General features: G+C 40.9%; 1 long non-coding RNA gene across 1 annotated transcript; it reads left to right on the forward strand.

Annotated features, from left to right (window-relative positions):
• Window positions 1-11621: 11621 nt before the first annotated feature.
• LOC134635861 (uncharacterized) lies at window positions 11622-13703 on the forward strand. The gene is made up of 3 exons (XR_010094982.1): window positions 11622-11855; window positions 12194-12270; window positions 13548-13703. It is a non-coding gene; the product is annotated as an uncharacterized LOC134635861 (long non-coding RNA).
• The last annotated feature ends 1074 nt before the right edge of the window (window positions 13704-14777 follow it).

Here is a 14777-nt window from a genome sequence, read left to right on the forward strand (position 1 = left end):
TATTTATTTTAGCATGAACAGGCTGTTTGAGGCCATGCCAAAGCAAGTCAATAGTTTTTTGATCTAAACTTATGTTTAAACTATCTCTTCTTAGAAAAGTAAACCAATCTCGATAAACCATTGTATACACATCGCCTGGGGTACCAAGTACTGAGTCCCAACATTTAACCTCAAACAGAACCAAATTCAGGGAGAGACAGACATCTCCTGTGAGGGTGAGGGGAGGGAGAGAGGACAAAAGACATGAGAATTTAGTAATAACTGGATAAAAGCAAAGCAGTATGTAAACACACATCCATGCAGTGGGGTTGTCATTAACACAGAAAAGCCCATTAATAGATGACATTTTTCCATTGCATTTTTAAGTCAATATTATCATTTCAGAATAAACTTTGTCAAAACTAAATTCACAACTAAAGCAAGAGGAGGATTCTCACTCTTGGCCTCAGACATTCGGGGCTCCACTGCATGTCAGAAAAGATATTATACCTTTTCCTTTCAGCACACTGATCTGACAAGTTCAGCTGATGTTTCATCAGAAAGCGTTTTTCTACAATAAAAACCTCCAGGAAGTATCAGATCAGTATTTAAAATCAGCTTAACATCATGGAAGCAGTAAAGCAGAGGGAATGAGAATGAAAGGCACAGGACAAGAGAGGACATGCTTTATCTGTAAACTATTTTGGCCAACAAGGCAGCTTAACACAACACTGCTTTTCACATGAAGCGAAAGGCTTTCCCAGAAGGTCAAGCTTCATTCATTACTGAATCGTTAAATACTACACATATCAGAATCAGAATACTTTATTAATCCCTAAGGGAATGATGTGGGTTACTGTTGCTCCAAGACAGTAACAGTAACAGACTAAACAATTTCAACACTACAATATGTTACAGATTTTACACATTTAAGAAATAGCACTAATATATACAGCTCACTTAATAATAAATATCAAGAATTAGCACAGGTGATTACAAATAAATATCAAGAAACACTGACTTGTTGCGCTGACTTTGACATACATCACTTAAAAGTACACACAGACCATTATTTTTTAAATGTGGACATTTTTATTTCAAATTAAAGTTTATTTATAAGGCAATAAATCACAACAGTCCTCCCAAATCTCTCTGTACTGTATGGGAAGGACCCTGCAGTATTTGAGAGATAAACCCAAAAAGGGTTTAACAATCCCCTATGAGCAAGCACTTTGGCGACGGTGGGAAGGAAAAACTCCCTTTTAATAGGAAGAAACCTCCGACAGAACCAGGCTCAGGGAGGGGCAGCCATCTGTCGCGGCTGGTTGGGTTGATGTACGTTTTGAACTGTTGTGTGTATTGCCTGATCAAAATGGTAAGAGTCTAATGAATATTGTTATACTCCAGTAAAGATTTTATAGCTAATTTAAAACAGTTTTAACCAAATCAAGATTTTGTTGTGCCTCTTTAAGGACACGGTCAATACTTTCCCCATCTTGCTATTTTAAGGAATCAGTCTGTCTGACAGATCCATGTCCTGTCAGTCTCACTGATGCTTTCTTCTCTAAGATTTGAATGAGATTCATGAATTTCAGTCCAAATCAAGAAAAATTTCATCTTCTGAATAACTGTAAGATAGCTCACAGAATTCGTCACATAGTGTATCCACGTGTGAAGAACAAGTATTGTTGAGTGAATTAATTATGTCAATCAAATGCATGAGCTCTTCATCTGTGTTCTGCTGAGTTTCACTCAGGCACTCCGAGCCTAAAGTTTTCATATGGACCCAGCTCAAAGCTTGTGAAACTTTTTTTTTGAGTCTAAACAGACAGTTTCCACAAAATCTAAAGAAAACGAGAGAAATTACAGTGAAGCAACAGGTGAGAACTATAAGTTGTCCTCCTTTTGGCCCTATCTCCATGGCGACTTTGGTAGAATAATCAAAATCTTCTCTAGTCAAAGGGAATAAAATTTGAATCATTACTCTGATTTTCGAAAGGCCATATACCGCCATGTTGAGAAAAGTTGTCACGGTTGCTTTAGTGAAGTTAATTATGGGCCTCGTGATAAACATAGCAGCTCGGCATGAAGTCAGAACAGCAGCTCTGGGTATGCAAACAAGAGCTTTTGCAACTATGGATAGACGAGATCCATCTGAACCTCTGTGAAATTGCTCACAGGATTCATCACATGGTGTATCCACATGTGTAGAACAAGTATTGTTGAGTAAATTATTTCTGCTGATGACAGACGTGTGCTGTTCAGCTGTGTTCTGCTGAGTTTCACTCGGGCACTCCAAGCCTGTGGTGTAATTCAGTGACCTTCGATCTGTGAACCTGTTGGCTACAAAATCTGTCTCAGTATTAGGTGGACAAGACTCTGCCTGAGGTTGTGCCAGAGCAGATCTCACGAGCTGTCGAGCCGTTTTAAAAGCCCAAGGAATCACATGATGAGTCAAAAGCAAGAGAGGCATGCTTGCTATAAAGGTAGTTCAGTGGAGATTACAGAAACTGTCTAGTACATCCTTCAAGTTTTACAATCCTGCAAAACAGAGGTTTGTCCGACGTATTGTCAAGGTGCTGCTTGTAAGGGGGATAACTTCTATTTAAGGGAAACAGATCAAAGCAACTGACACGTCAAAAAAAAGATCAAAGCAACAACCATGACGTCACAGGACAACCCAAGTCGAGGGTTAATGTTGTCATCGGTATGCGCCACTGCCCTCTGTGATTTATGGGAGCAACGTGCTTGCACGCTAGTACATGGAGAGAGACGGACTTTATATGTTTTTACCTCTCCAGAAACCTTTGCAACGTTACGGGTTCTTTGAACACTGTCTGTCATGTTCGATAAGCAGCAGCCGTTCAACCGGGCCTTGTATGGTTGATGAAGAGAATGTGCATTAAAGGATACGCTGTGGAATTCCCAATACCAATGTGATCGTGTATTCTTCCTACTATCCTGCTAAGGTTTCTACCGCCTCCTCTCAACCACTGAACACAACCCAACATTACAAAATGGCGCCCGAACATCTCCTCTTGGACCTCAGTTTGCAGTAACTCCGAGCAGCTGATGATTGATACATTAAATGGTACATCGCGGCAAAGTAATGTCTGACATACTTCGCGGAAACAGACCAGGCTGGCCTCGACGCGGACGTCGGGAAGATCACCGGATCGCGGAGGTGCGTTTCCATGGCAACGAGTGAAGCCGCCGCAGCGCTGTTTTCGGGATATAATATCGTTATCTGCTGAACACCTTTACCGCGATGTTTTTGGATTAACGTGGATTCACGATACCTGGACACGAGACGGATGCCGCTTCTTCATAGTTTCTGAAGTGCATGTATGAAGCGCACCGGGGGTTTTTTCTCCCTCACCAGCTGAGCTCACGCTGCAGACTTTGCTTCATGCGTACGGTCTCTGCAAGTGGGAACTTTTCCACGGGACACAGCTCTATACCGTGTTAGGACTGGACGAGTTTGGCGTGGACTGGACTGTCACCAAACTGATGTTGTGAGTGTATATATTTAAAAAAATAAAAAGAAAAGAAAGAAAGAGACTCGTGTATTTTTCAAAATGACTTATTACTGATTCTCATTGGCTTAACTGTTTTTATTAGGAAGCTGTTTTAATTGCATTTGACTTGAAAAGGTGTTACTCATACACAGTTACTCATAAGTTTGGATCTAGTTTGCAGCTAAACACTTTTGGTTTGGGGTTCTTACTTCTTCTACCTCCACGTTTCAAAGTCAGATAAAGCATTTGCTGCTCAAATTAAGAATTCACATGCTTTGGATATTTTTGTGTGATCAGAACTGAAGTTGATTTCAGCACAACTGCTACCTTATGTAGATTTGGGGTTTTGATAAGTGTGTATTATGGCTACTCATCCTGACTTGACTGACGTGTGTGATGATATAGATTTTATGTTACACCCCAACCGACTTACTGCCAGACATAGTACTGCTGACCTTGGGCATAAAGTGCAAAGTTTACAAGCAGAGGTTGATATGCTTCAGCAGTGCCTTCATGAATCTTTGGACATCCAGAGGAATATTTTGGAGCAGTGGGCTCAACCAAAAAGACCAGTCCCAAAAGTACCAGCTGCCCAGATTACTCACCCTTTCCCTCTGGCCTCCTCTACTCCATATGTGCCAGGCCTACCGACCAGGGAAACGGAGCAATCTATCTTGACACCTGGCCCCACACAACCCACCAGGACCCTGTCCCAATCCCAGTCAGATTCACTGGAGCTAATTAATACAACCAGAGTCCTTGCTGCAGCATTGCACCAAACTATATTAGAGCCCACTGTGTTCGCTAATGATGGCAGTCTTCACCCAGAAGAATGGCTACAGTCTGTTAATGCTTATAAAACCTCCTTAGACCTATCAGACGCCCAAATCCTCAGGGAACTACCATACTTCCTAGCTATGGAACCAAGAAAGTGGTTTAGTGTGCTCAGTCCTCATGTATCTACTTGGGCTAAGTTTTGTGAACTTTTCAGAACTGTCTTCTTGCCTGCTGACAACCAGGAGCACATTTTGAGAGGCATCCTGGACCTTTTCCAGCACCCTGACGAGCCTCTGCCAATGTTTGTTGCCCATATGCTCAGTGAATTCAGGAGACTGAGGAGCCCACCATCTGAACAGGAGCAAATTGAGCTCATCTGTAAACACGCAGTGGAGAAGTACAGAGTAGCACTGTACGGAACGCCTGTAAGGTCAGTAATTGATCTAGTGCTGCGTGCCCATGAGCTGCATTCTGTTATCGGCACCAGCTTTTCACAGTCTTCCCGAGTTCAGCTGAAAAACAGAGCTGACGGAGGACCCCGCTGTTTTAAATGTGCCATCCGTGGTGTTACATCTCACACGTGCCCTAACTGTTCCACTGATTTTCAGGGAGCTCGACACTCTCCCAGGTCGGCTCTGGAGCTTCCTCAAAAGCTGCCTCCTGATCACCATCCAGTAACTCAGCCTGCAGATCCAGATGGAACTGACGCTGTCAGGGAGACGAAATCAGCTGGCAGAAGGCAGGGAAACCTCAGGGGGTGGAGAGTGTTTCACAGGGGCAACCCTCCCCCCAGCCAATAACTCAGTCCTCATTGCCTATGTCAGACCCAAGTGTGCCACCTGTGCTCAATCACGTTGAAGATGGAGCTTCGCAATCACCATGGAACACCCCTCTCAGAGTTAAAGTGAACTTTAATGGGGCAGCTCTGGATGCCACACTAGAAACAGGTGCGTGTCTTTCGGCAGTAAATGCAGACCTGTTACCTGAGAAAAAACAAAACCAGTCATTAAAGAATCTGTGGGATTCTCCACCCATAAGACTGGCCAATGGCACTAACTGCAGTCCATTGGGAATAACCTGGTTAACCATTGGATTTATGGGCAAGCAAGTCTATCAACGTTTTGCTATAGTGCAGGACCTGTCATCCTCCTTGGTTCTTGGGATGGACTTTATGACTCGCACTTCACGAACAATACATGTCCCAATAAGAACTGTAATTATGGATGATAACCCCCCATGTCTTGATGAACTCTGTGAAAATGGCTTTGTGGAAGCTGATCTTGAGTGTGGAACTATGACTCTGCAGAACACCCCGCAGCTCTCCCTCCATGATAAGGCTGAAGAAGCTAACTTGGATTCTGTGGAGAGAGAAGGACTGTTAGAGTTGTTAAATAGTTTCAGTGACCTGTTTGATGGCCACCTTGGTCGCACTTCTTTGGCAGAACATGTCATTGTAACTGGGGATGCAAAGCCTGTTAACTTGCCACCATACCGCACCTCACCAGCTAAAAAGCAAATCATAGAAGAGCAAGTGCAAAAAATGCTACAGGATAACATCATCGAACCTGCATCAGGACCATGGGCAGCCCCCGTGGTCATTGTGAACACGCGTCCATTCTTCATTCACACTGATGCATGTGATGCTGGTCTCGGAGCAGCATTAATGCAGAAAGATGAGGATGGCAAAGATGTTGCTGTGGCAATTGCTAGCCATGCTCTGCATAAATCGGAAAAGCCCTACTCAACTCCAGAGAAGGAGTGTCTGGCCGTGATCTGGGCCTTGGAGCATTTCCGACCCTATGTCAAAGGCTTGCATGTAACCATTTACACTGACCACAGCAGCCTCAAGTGGTTGCTGTCTCGACCAAATCCCTCCGGCAGGCTTGCTCGGTGGTCTCTTTGCCTTCAGGACTTTGACTTCAGCATTATCCACAAACCTGGAGAACGTAATAAGGTGCCCGATGCCCTTTCACCTCTCTCAGATGTGCATGCCCCTATCGATCTTCTCCCTCCCTATGCTGTGATTGTAAGCATGGACCCTACCTTCTGTAATTGTTTCAGACCACCCGCATGTTCGTCAATTGCAGCTTGAGGACCCAGTCACAGGCTCATTGCTCAATCAACTGGAAAGTGACCAACGAACTGGGGAGGATAATCAAGATCTGGAAAAGTACGTTGTACATGATGGTCTCCTCTATTTCCTCGTCCCAAAAACGAAATGCGGTCTCCACCCACTCAAGCAGCTTAAACTGTTTGCTCCTACTACACTCCGTGGTTATCTGCTCAAGTATTACCACGATCATCCTACAGCCGGACATCTGGGCATTGCAAAAACACTGGCACGCTTGCATCTCAGATTCTTCTGGCCACACATGAACTCTGATGTGAAAAAGTATGTGGTCTCATGTTGTTCGTGTCAAGCCACTAAGCCAACTCAAAGAAAAACAGCAGGCCTTATGGTCCTCATCCAGCCACAAAGACCATGGGAGTACACAGGGGTGGACTATGTTGGCCCACTACCCCGCACACAAAGAGGGAATGCTTATATCCTTGTTTTTGTGGACTATTTCTCAAAATGGATCGAGGTGAGTGCTGTGAGAGAAGCCACTGCTCAAGTTGCTGCAAACAAGTTCATTACTGACATGTTTGCCCGACACGGTTCTCCCTCCTACCTTATTTCTGATAGGGGAACACCTTTCGTCAGTGAACTATTTGAGCATGTTTTATTGACTCTTGGGACTGAACACAGACTAACAACTGCATACCATCCTCAAACTAATGCAACCGAGCGTGTAAATCGCACTTTGAAAACGGCCATTCAAGCATATGTTGGGGATAAACACACCTCCTGGGACAAATATCTTCCCCAGATCTGTTTTGCACTGTGCACTGCGCCTCACGAGAGCAGCGCAGACCTGAGCTCGTCCAAGATGCTCTATGGGGGAGAGTTGGACACGCCTTTGGATCTCCTCACTCAGCCCTTGTGGGAAGGACTGAATGACCTTGAAACGTCTTACTCAGATAACCTGAGAGCTTCACTTCAGGGTGCTCATGAACATGCTCGTTTGGTGCTTGCAGAGAGTCATAAGCAGCGAAAGTACTACTATGATCTGAGACGTCACCCGGTCTCTTACGAAGTTGGAGACCTCGTCAGAGTAAAGTTGCACTCAAAATGAGATGCATTGTCCAACTTTCCTGCAAAGTTGACCCCCCTTTACACTGGTCACTACCGTGTCTCCAAGAGGATGTCTGATGTGAATTATTGTCTCACCACAGTGGACACTGGAGAGAAAGTTGCAGTTTTTCATGTTGCAAACCTGCAACCATTGTACACCTGGGCCACAGCTTTATCTGGCAAACGTGCAAAGCCAAAGGCTGCAGCAGCTTTGGATCTCAGTCCCCCGGACAGCAGCTTGCCTCCTGCTCTTTCAGACCCAGACCGTAGTGACTGTGACGATGTTGACACAAGCCCTATTGTCTCTAGCAACACCCCTGCTGAGACTGACTTTGACCGTACCGACATTGTCCCGCTTTTCGTGGACCAGAACTCTTTACAAGAGACTGCTGACATTGCTCTGGAGCCAGAGCTTAACAGTTCACCTCCTGTTGACCACGGGTGTGCTGTTGGAGGTTCTTATAACCTCAGGCCAAGACGTGTTCCTAGAGTCACCACTGACTGGTCGGTCAATAGGTGAACCAACCCTTTTCATACCGACAGATTTGACCTAAAGTGACCTTATTTGCTTTTTGGTGTGTTTTATGTGGTCTACTGTTGTAATAGGACCGTTGTTTGAGTTTTCTACAGTACATGTTGGTAATATTTTCATGTTTTGGTATTGTGTTCCTGCTGACTGTTGCAGTTTTTGAAACCGGGGGGGAATATGTAACAGTCACAATGGTATAGTATCTCTTTAAGACAACCCAAGTTGAAGGTTAATGTTGTCATCGGTATGCGCCACTGCCCTCTCTGTGATTTATGGGAGCAACGTGCTTGCACGCTAGTGCATGGAGAGAGACAGACTGTATATGTTTTTACCTCTCCAGAAACCTTTGCAACGTTACGGGTTGTATGAACACTGTCTGTCATGTTTGATAAGCAGTAGCCGTTCAACCGGGCCTTGTATGGTTGATGAAGAGAATGTGCATTTTTGCTACCATGGCAACAGTCTTCAGTTTGTGTTTGTCTTGACATTAAAGCTGCTTATTTCTCAGTTAGTGCTTCAGTTGAAGCACAAAAATATGGGTGTTGTCTTTAAAAATCACTGATCATATATTAATGTACAGATTGTATCGTGCGGCGTTGTCATAAAATATTTATCACATGTTAATTTTTGGCTACAGCAATATTATACGCCAAATGTTTAAAGTTTCTCTCAGCATCATGGACACAGTCCATCAGGACTTTTGACTGAGAGTGGATGTTTTGTCACCAAAAGTAGAGGAATTTATTATTTGACGAAGTTGGTGTTTTAAAGGTCCGAGTCTCGTTTTGTGCAGGAAGTGGGAATGGAACTGAGACATGCATAAAATTAACTTTTTATTTGCAACTTGGCACATTACTGGGATTCCAGGACTCCAGTCTCAGCCACAAATGCATGCAGTCCGTGGGGACACAACTCACCGCTCTTTTAAGCACATTTTGTAAGTGATGTATTAGTTCTAACAGGTATATTAAAGTGAGGATCGAGCCTCCTAGAAAAAGCTGAACATTTATCTGCGTGATGGCGATTTTCCCCCTGCTTTAAATAGACTGGGGTGTTTCTTCAGTATACGCAGCCTGTGGGAGATCAAGTGTGCTTTACACACATAAGGAGTTAAGCATAGGAGTATCTGTAATCGTTTTTTTGTAATATGTATGCCATATGGACAGACAGCCAACCTGTGGGATATAGAAAACAATGGGTTCATAAAGTCTTATTTCACTTTATAAACAATATTATATATAACTTATGGATAACAATGATTGAATATTAAAAGGAAATGGCTGAAAATTAAATGAAACACTTTTTATTGAGTGAATAAAAGTGAAATTTCATAGATGAAATGTAATGTGTATTGTTCAGCTTTTACAAAATCATATTTTCTGTTGCAAAGCACTAACACTCATTTGTCTGTTGTCGTTTTTGGTATCAGAATAATAGAAAATATGGGGGAAATTTGATCATTTCAGTGTTTAGTTGCAGTCTATAATATTTTTTACCTTGTCTTTATTAAAAGAAGTCGCATACTTCATTTAGTACAACATTGCTTAATAAATGGCTCATCACCTTAATTGTCCAGTAAATGTGAACACTGTAAAATGTAATTCTAGATGTTTGTTATTTCAACATATTATTCTATATCAGTTTGACGATAGATGACTGAAGTTGTTGTTATAACATAGAATTACAAGTTAAAAACGTCCCAATTACACCAAAAAAAGCTAACTTGAAAACTCATGTCCAGCTAAATCAGAAACTTATGTGAACTTGACAATGCGGGTAAGTTGAGCACAGCAGGATTCAAAACTGCCTCACGTGACTGCTACCGAGGTGCATCATGGGGAATTGGCGGTTAACGACATGCTCACTTTACTTGGACGTTTTCTAATCGTCTTCTTTGGAATATGCTTTCAAGGTGAGTAACATTGGTTATAACTATAAGGAAAGAGAGCTACAAAAGTTGGAACATGTTTTGAATTTATGGCATGACGTGTGTTTTTCTCTTTTACCGAAATGTTTGCTTTAGCTAATGTAACTTTAGCCGACAAGGTCCAGCTTGTGTGTCATGACCAAACTTGACCTAATAAACTGACATATGGCCTTTTTTATGGGTTTAATGTGGCGCTGAGCAAATCACAAGTATTGTGCCGCTAGCTTTAAGGTTGTGCACTCACCCTGTTGCGATATTAGCAAGCTAACTCAGCTAATTAATAAAGCTTATTTCATATTGTCTCTGTACTTGTAAATTCCTTTCAAGTTCACAGGCTGTTGTATTTTGGTGGAAGTTCATTTTGGCAATATTTCCAATAACTGGCTGGGTTCAAAAAGACCTTTTTGGCAGGACTCGGATGCTTGTTGTCATCTGTTTATCCCTATGTAATCACTTAAGGTGTTATTAACTGCTGCATGCTAAGCTGCAAGAGTGCACTGAGGACAGAGACAAAATATGGTCTACAAACCAGCATTATATTAGTTTTTATCAGATAGTCCTCCAGTGTGCTTATTTTTTGCTTTAATTATATTGTGCAGTTATTTGTTACCCTGAAATGCTTTATGCTTAACAACAGTTCACTATTTTGACTTATTTTTGAACTCTTGTGATCAGTATGACTAGATTGTGTGAGTTTCCATACTAAACGAGCTGTAGTGATAAAATAATTGGCATCAGAGACACTGATTTTTGGCATGATATACTGCAGAAGTTTGTTTTTTTTTTGCATAATTTACCTTTTAATTAAACTGCATTCTCTGTATTGTAACAAAACTAACATTGTTTATATGTCAGAAAATTAGCAAACATGAATAAATGGCGAAAACAATATAATTATAACATATATTTTTATTTTACTTATTTTAGGTCTGTGAAGCCAAACTTGATGCTGGGGATTTATTTTTGTCAGTGGAGTCAAATGGTAAGTTACAATTTGTGCATTTTGTCATACTGGAAACACCTCAGATTATATTGTAATTTAATAGCTCTGTAGAACAAATGATATAAAGATTGTAGTGTCAGGGTACTTCTTAAGAAGTAATATGGCACTATTGATGATCACATGCAGGTGGCATAAACTAAATATTCAGACGTGTTACCAACAAATGATTCATTAACAAAAGCAATGGAGCAGACTGTTTAGGTTCTTGTGGTTGTAATAACATCCATAACTGCAGGTTTGTCATTAATTTATTTTCACAGGTCTAGATGATCACATTTGACTTTGTCATTTAAATGAGGTGGACTTGCAAACTTTGCGCTCTTTGGGGTAAATTGCTGTCCACTACATATACACAGAATCTGCACAGTATTTCAGATCTAAAAAGGGAGTATGTAATGGACTTGCTGGCTTTAATGTAAAAAGCCTGTTGTGTAACTTTAATGAGGCAGTTGGACTAAAACAGTATTGCTCATCAAGGTAAACATCTGAGGAATAAGGAAACTGTTACTTGTCCTTTTACTCAGTGTTCTTTTAATCGCACGTTTACTAAAGTTTTACATCACATAAGTCATTTTCACAATCATTCTACTTTAAAAGATTTCAAGACAGAGCTTATTGTTCTCTGAACTTCCTTGTTTGCTGAACGGCAGGTAAAGTGCATCTTTTTGTTTGTTTGCTTTTGTGTGTTTGTGTTTTCTCTAATGGGCCTCAGATGACTGTTTGCTTAAATTTGGGTCTCAAAGAATCTTTTTTTAATTCTGCCTGTACTCTCCACCCCTCTTCTTCTATTGCTCAGGTTGAAGCAGAATTTGCCCGTCTTACATCTGTTGACCTGAAAGGGTTCCTTTTTGCTGTGCTTGACCATTATGGAGAGGTTCGTGGAGCTGTACAAAATCAAGAGCGGCATAGAAAGGCTAACTAGGCTCATAAGATGCTTCGGAGATGATGTAAGTGTTCAACTGCGAAATCTAATCCTTTGTTTAAGTTTTAGGTTATCCAGTTCAACTGATGAACTCATTGAAAGAAAGCTGATAAGTAAAGTCTGTCATCATATTTCACAACTGGACATTTAGTGTGGTAACTTTTACAGAATCTATGTATATTGGTGGTAGGTTGGATATCATATTCTACTTGAATGTCCTGATAAGCCTGATTCAAAATCTCCAATGATAATCATATATTGATGGAATTATGCATCAAAAAGCTGTGAATTTGGAGCTGTCTACATGCTTCATAAACACTGTTTAAAAAGTGTTTTTGTTTTCTTTTTGACTTCTTTGACCAGAGCCCTACACAAAGGAAGAGGACAGAGGACCTCATTTTCTAAAGGAAGATCCCTCACACACTTTCAAGACTGTGAAGGTTAGCATTGTTTCTTTTAGTAAATTTAATAATGACAGCACCACAGTGGATTTTAAATTAAAAAGTACATGTGTACTTTTTCCTCACCAAATGTATTATTACAAGATCTTTGACACTGGATTTGGTCTGGGTTTCAGAGAAACTAACTGGCAAGCTAGCATTGATATTATTAGTGTCTTGTGTTTATTCATGTCTTCACCAGGGTCTTTGACATTTCGCTGCTGTACTGTTCACTTCAGCTTTACGTTTGATTTCTCACATTGTATATTGTAATGGCAGAGATATTAGGATATTTAAGGGGCTGCAGTGGCTGCTACAGCTGTGGGGGGCAATACTTTGGTGAAATGTCCTGGACCCTGGAAAAGAGACTGTGTAGACTGGGTAAGCAATTTAAGGTTACTGGCCGAGAGTCATTGGGCAGCTGGGTAAAGGTGGATGTTGATATTCAGTGCCAATTATGCAACCTGTTCAGCCATGTCTATATGCTCTTTTTTCATGCTGTTAATATAGGGGGAAAAAATGAACTTTAATCAATAAACTGATTAAAGAAGCATTGTCTATGGAGCCATAATCTGATCCTGTAGTGTAGCTGCAGTTTGCACATTTCATGTATTCTCAGCCAGATTTGGTTTAGAGCACAGCCAATATTTAGCATAAGTAGATTTAAATTCACACACTGGTGATGGCAAGCTACATTGTAGCCACAGCCACCCTGGGGCGCACTGACAGAGGCGAGGCTGCCGGACACTGGCACCACCGGGCCCTCTGACCACCACCAGTAGGCAACAGGTGAAGTGTCTTGCCCAAGGACACAACGACTGAAACTGTCGGAGCCGGGGCTGGAACCGGCAACCTTCCAATTATAAGACGAACTGTCAACTCTTGAGTCACGATTCAGTCATCCACCCATGTGTGTGAATGACTGAATGTGTAAAGCACTTTGGAGTCCTTAGGGGACTAGTAAAGCACTATACAAATACAGGCCATTTACCATTTAAATTGAAAATTTTGTTTGAATTCTGCAATTGAAGACATGCTCAGTTATTTATGAACATGGTCTTTGTTTAAAGCAAGAAATGGATTTGTAACATGGGGATGCATATCTCATTCTGAAAAAACTTTAACAACTAATAAGTGTTACCCAAAGCCAATCACCATCATCCAAAGCATCAGTATGGCTCTTCTTTGGAAAGACATGAATTGTTAAGCACACGGGATATTGTGTAATTGTAATTGTGTAATTTTTTTTTTTTTTTTGTCTTTGAACCCTTTTATAGCCGACAGGTATTGAAGACACGTTTTCTAAGAGGATGAAAGTTGGCATTGCGATGGTGAAAGAAGAAGACATCGATGTGTTGGTTGTCCTTGAGGCAGTAGTAATCCTGTCTAATCTGAGGGATGTCTCAAGTGCCATTTCCATGCTGATGGGCCTTCTTTTTGCCCTCAACATACACTATCCAAAGGAACTTAAGGACATCTTTGAAGTCATTCAGAACATCCTAATGAACATTGGTGGAAGGCAGTGCGTCTCACTAGTGCATGGTCTAAGAAACAGACTCTTGCAGAAAGCCATGCAGAACTGTAATTGTATGATCCTTAGTGTTAAGGACAGTTTTTATTTTACTGTTTGTTTTTTTATTCTTGCAAGTTCTCATTCTCACTTTTGTATGTCACTAAATGACTACACTTTACATTCCAGATTAGACAATTACTCATTTGTTCATGGTTTAAGAAACTTATGTGAACAACAATATAATGCTGGACTTTGCAGATGCTTATCTCATGCAAGTCAGTAGTTTTTCCTTTGTTTTGCAATTGAGCAGACTCAAACTAATGTTTCTGAAATATCCATATTATCAAATGTTTCAGAAGCATGCAGTCATTTTCAGAGATATTGGTTCTGTGGAATTTGTTGCAATTGTAAACGAAGACAAATACAAGAGTTTGATGTCTTAGTTGTTATAAACTGATCTTTACTGTCACTTATCAAAGGTTTTGTACTATTTTAATATTTCAAGTTTTATGCTAACAGGTGTGACTGAGCACAATGAAGTTTAAAAATTTTGTAAATGTAAAGAATAACTTTTCTAAAATAGCAAGTGTCCCGTTGATACATTACATTAATGCAGACTTTATGTTGTTACTTCACAAGAATCACTACTGCTCCTAGAGTATTGGTCAGAATTTAATCTTCACCCAAACTGGGCTCAAGACCAAGTTCAAATTTATTGTTTCACAGGGAGCAGCCTTTGAGTTTTGATGGATTGTGAGCCTGATGAGCTACGTCACTGATTTTTCTGTTTCTCAGATGACTAAGATGGCACAATAAATGTTGAATGTTGGGTGCTCATGAGTAATTGTCTTGTCATGTTCTTAAAACAAACTTTCTGTATGAAATGATCAGATAGACTTTAATGGAATCTGTGGGGTTTTATTTTTTTTCTGTAAACAACAGAAAATTAATTTAAAGGAATGTAGATATTTAAACCTGAGATCTAAGATAAACC

This window comes from Pelmatolapia mariae, linkage group LG10_11 (assembly GCF_036321145.2).
Source record: "Pelmatolapia mariae isolate MD_Pm_ZW linkage group LG10_11, Pm_UMD_F_2, whole genome shotgun sequence".
Lineage (NCBI taxonomy): Eukaryota > Metazoa > Chordata > Actinopteri > Cichliformes > Cichlidae > Pelmatolapia > Pelmatolapia mariae.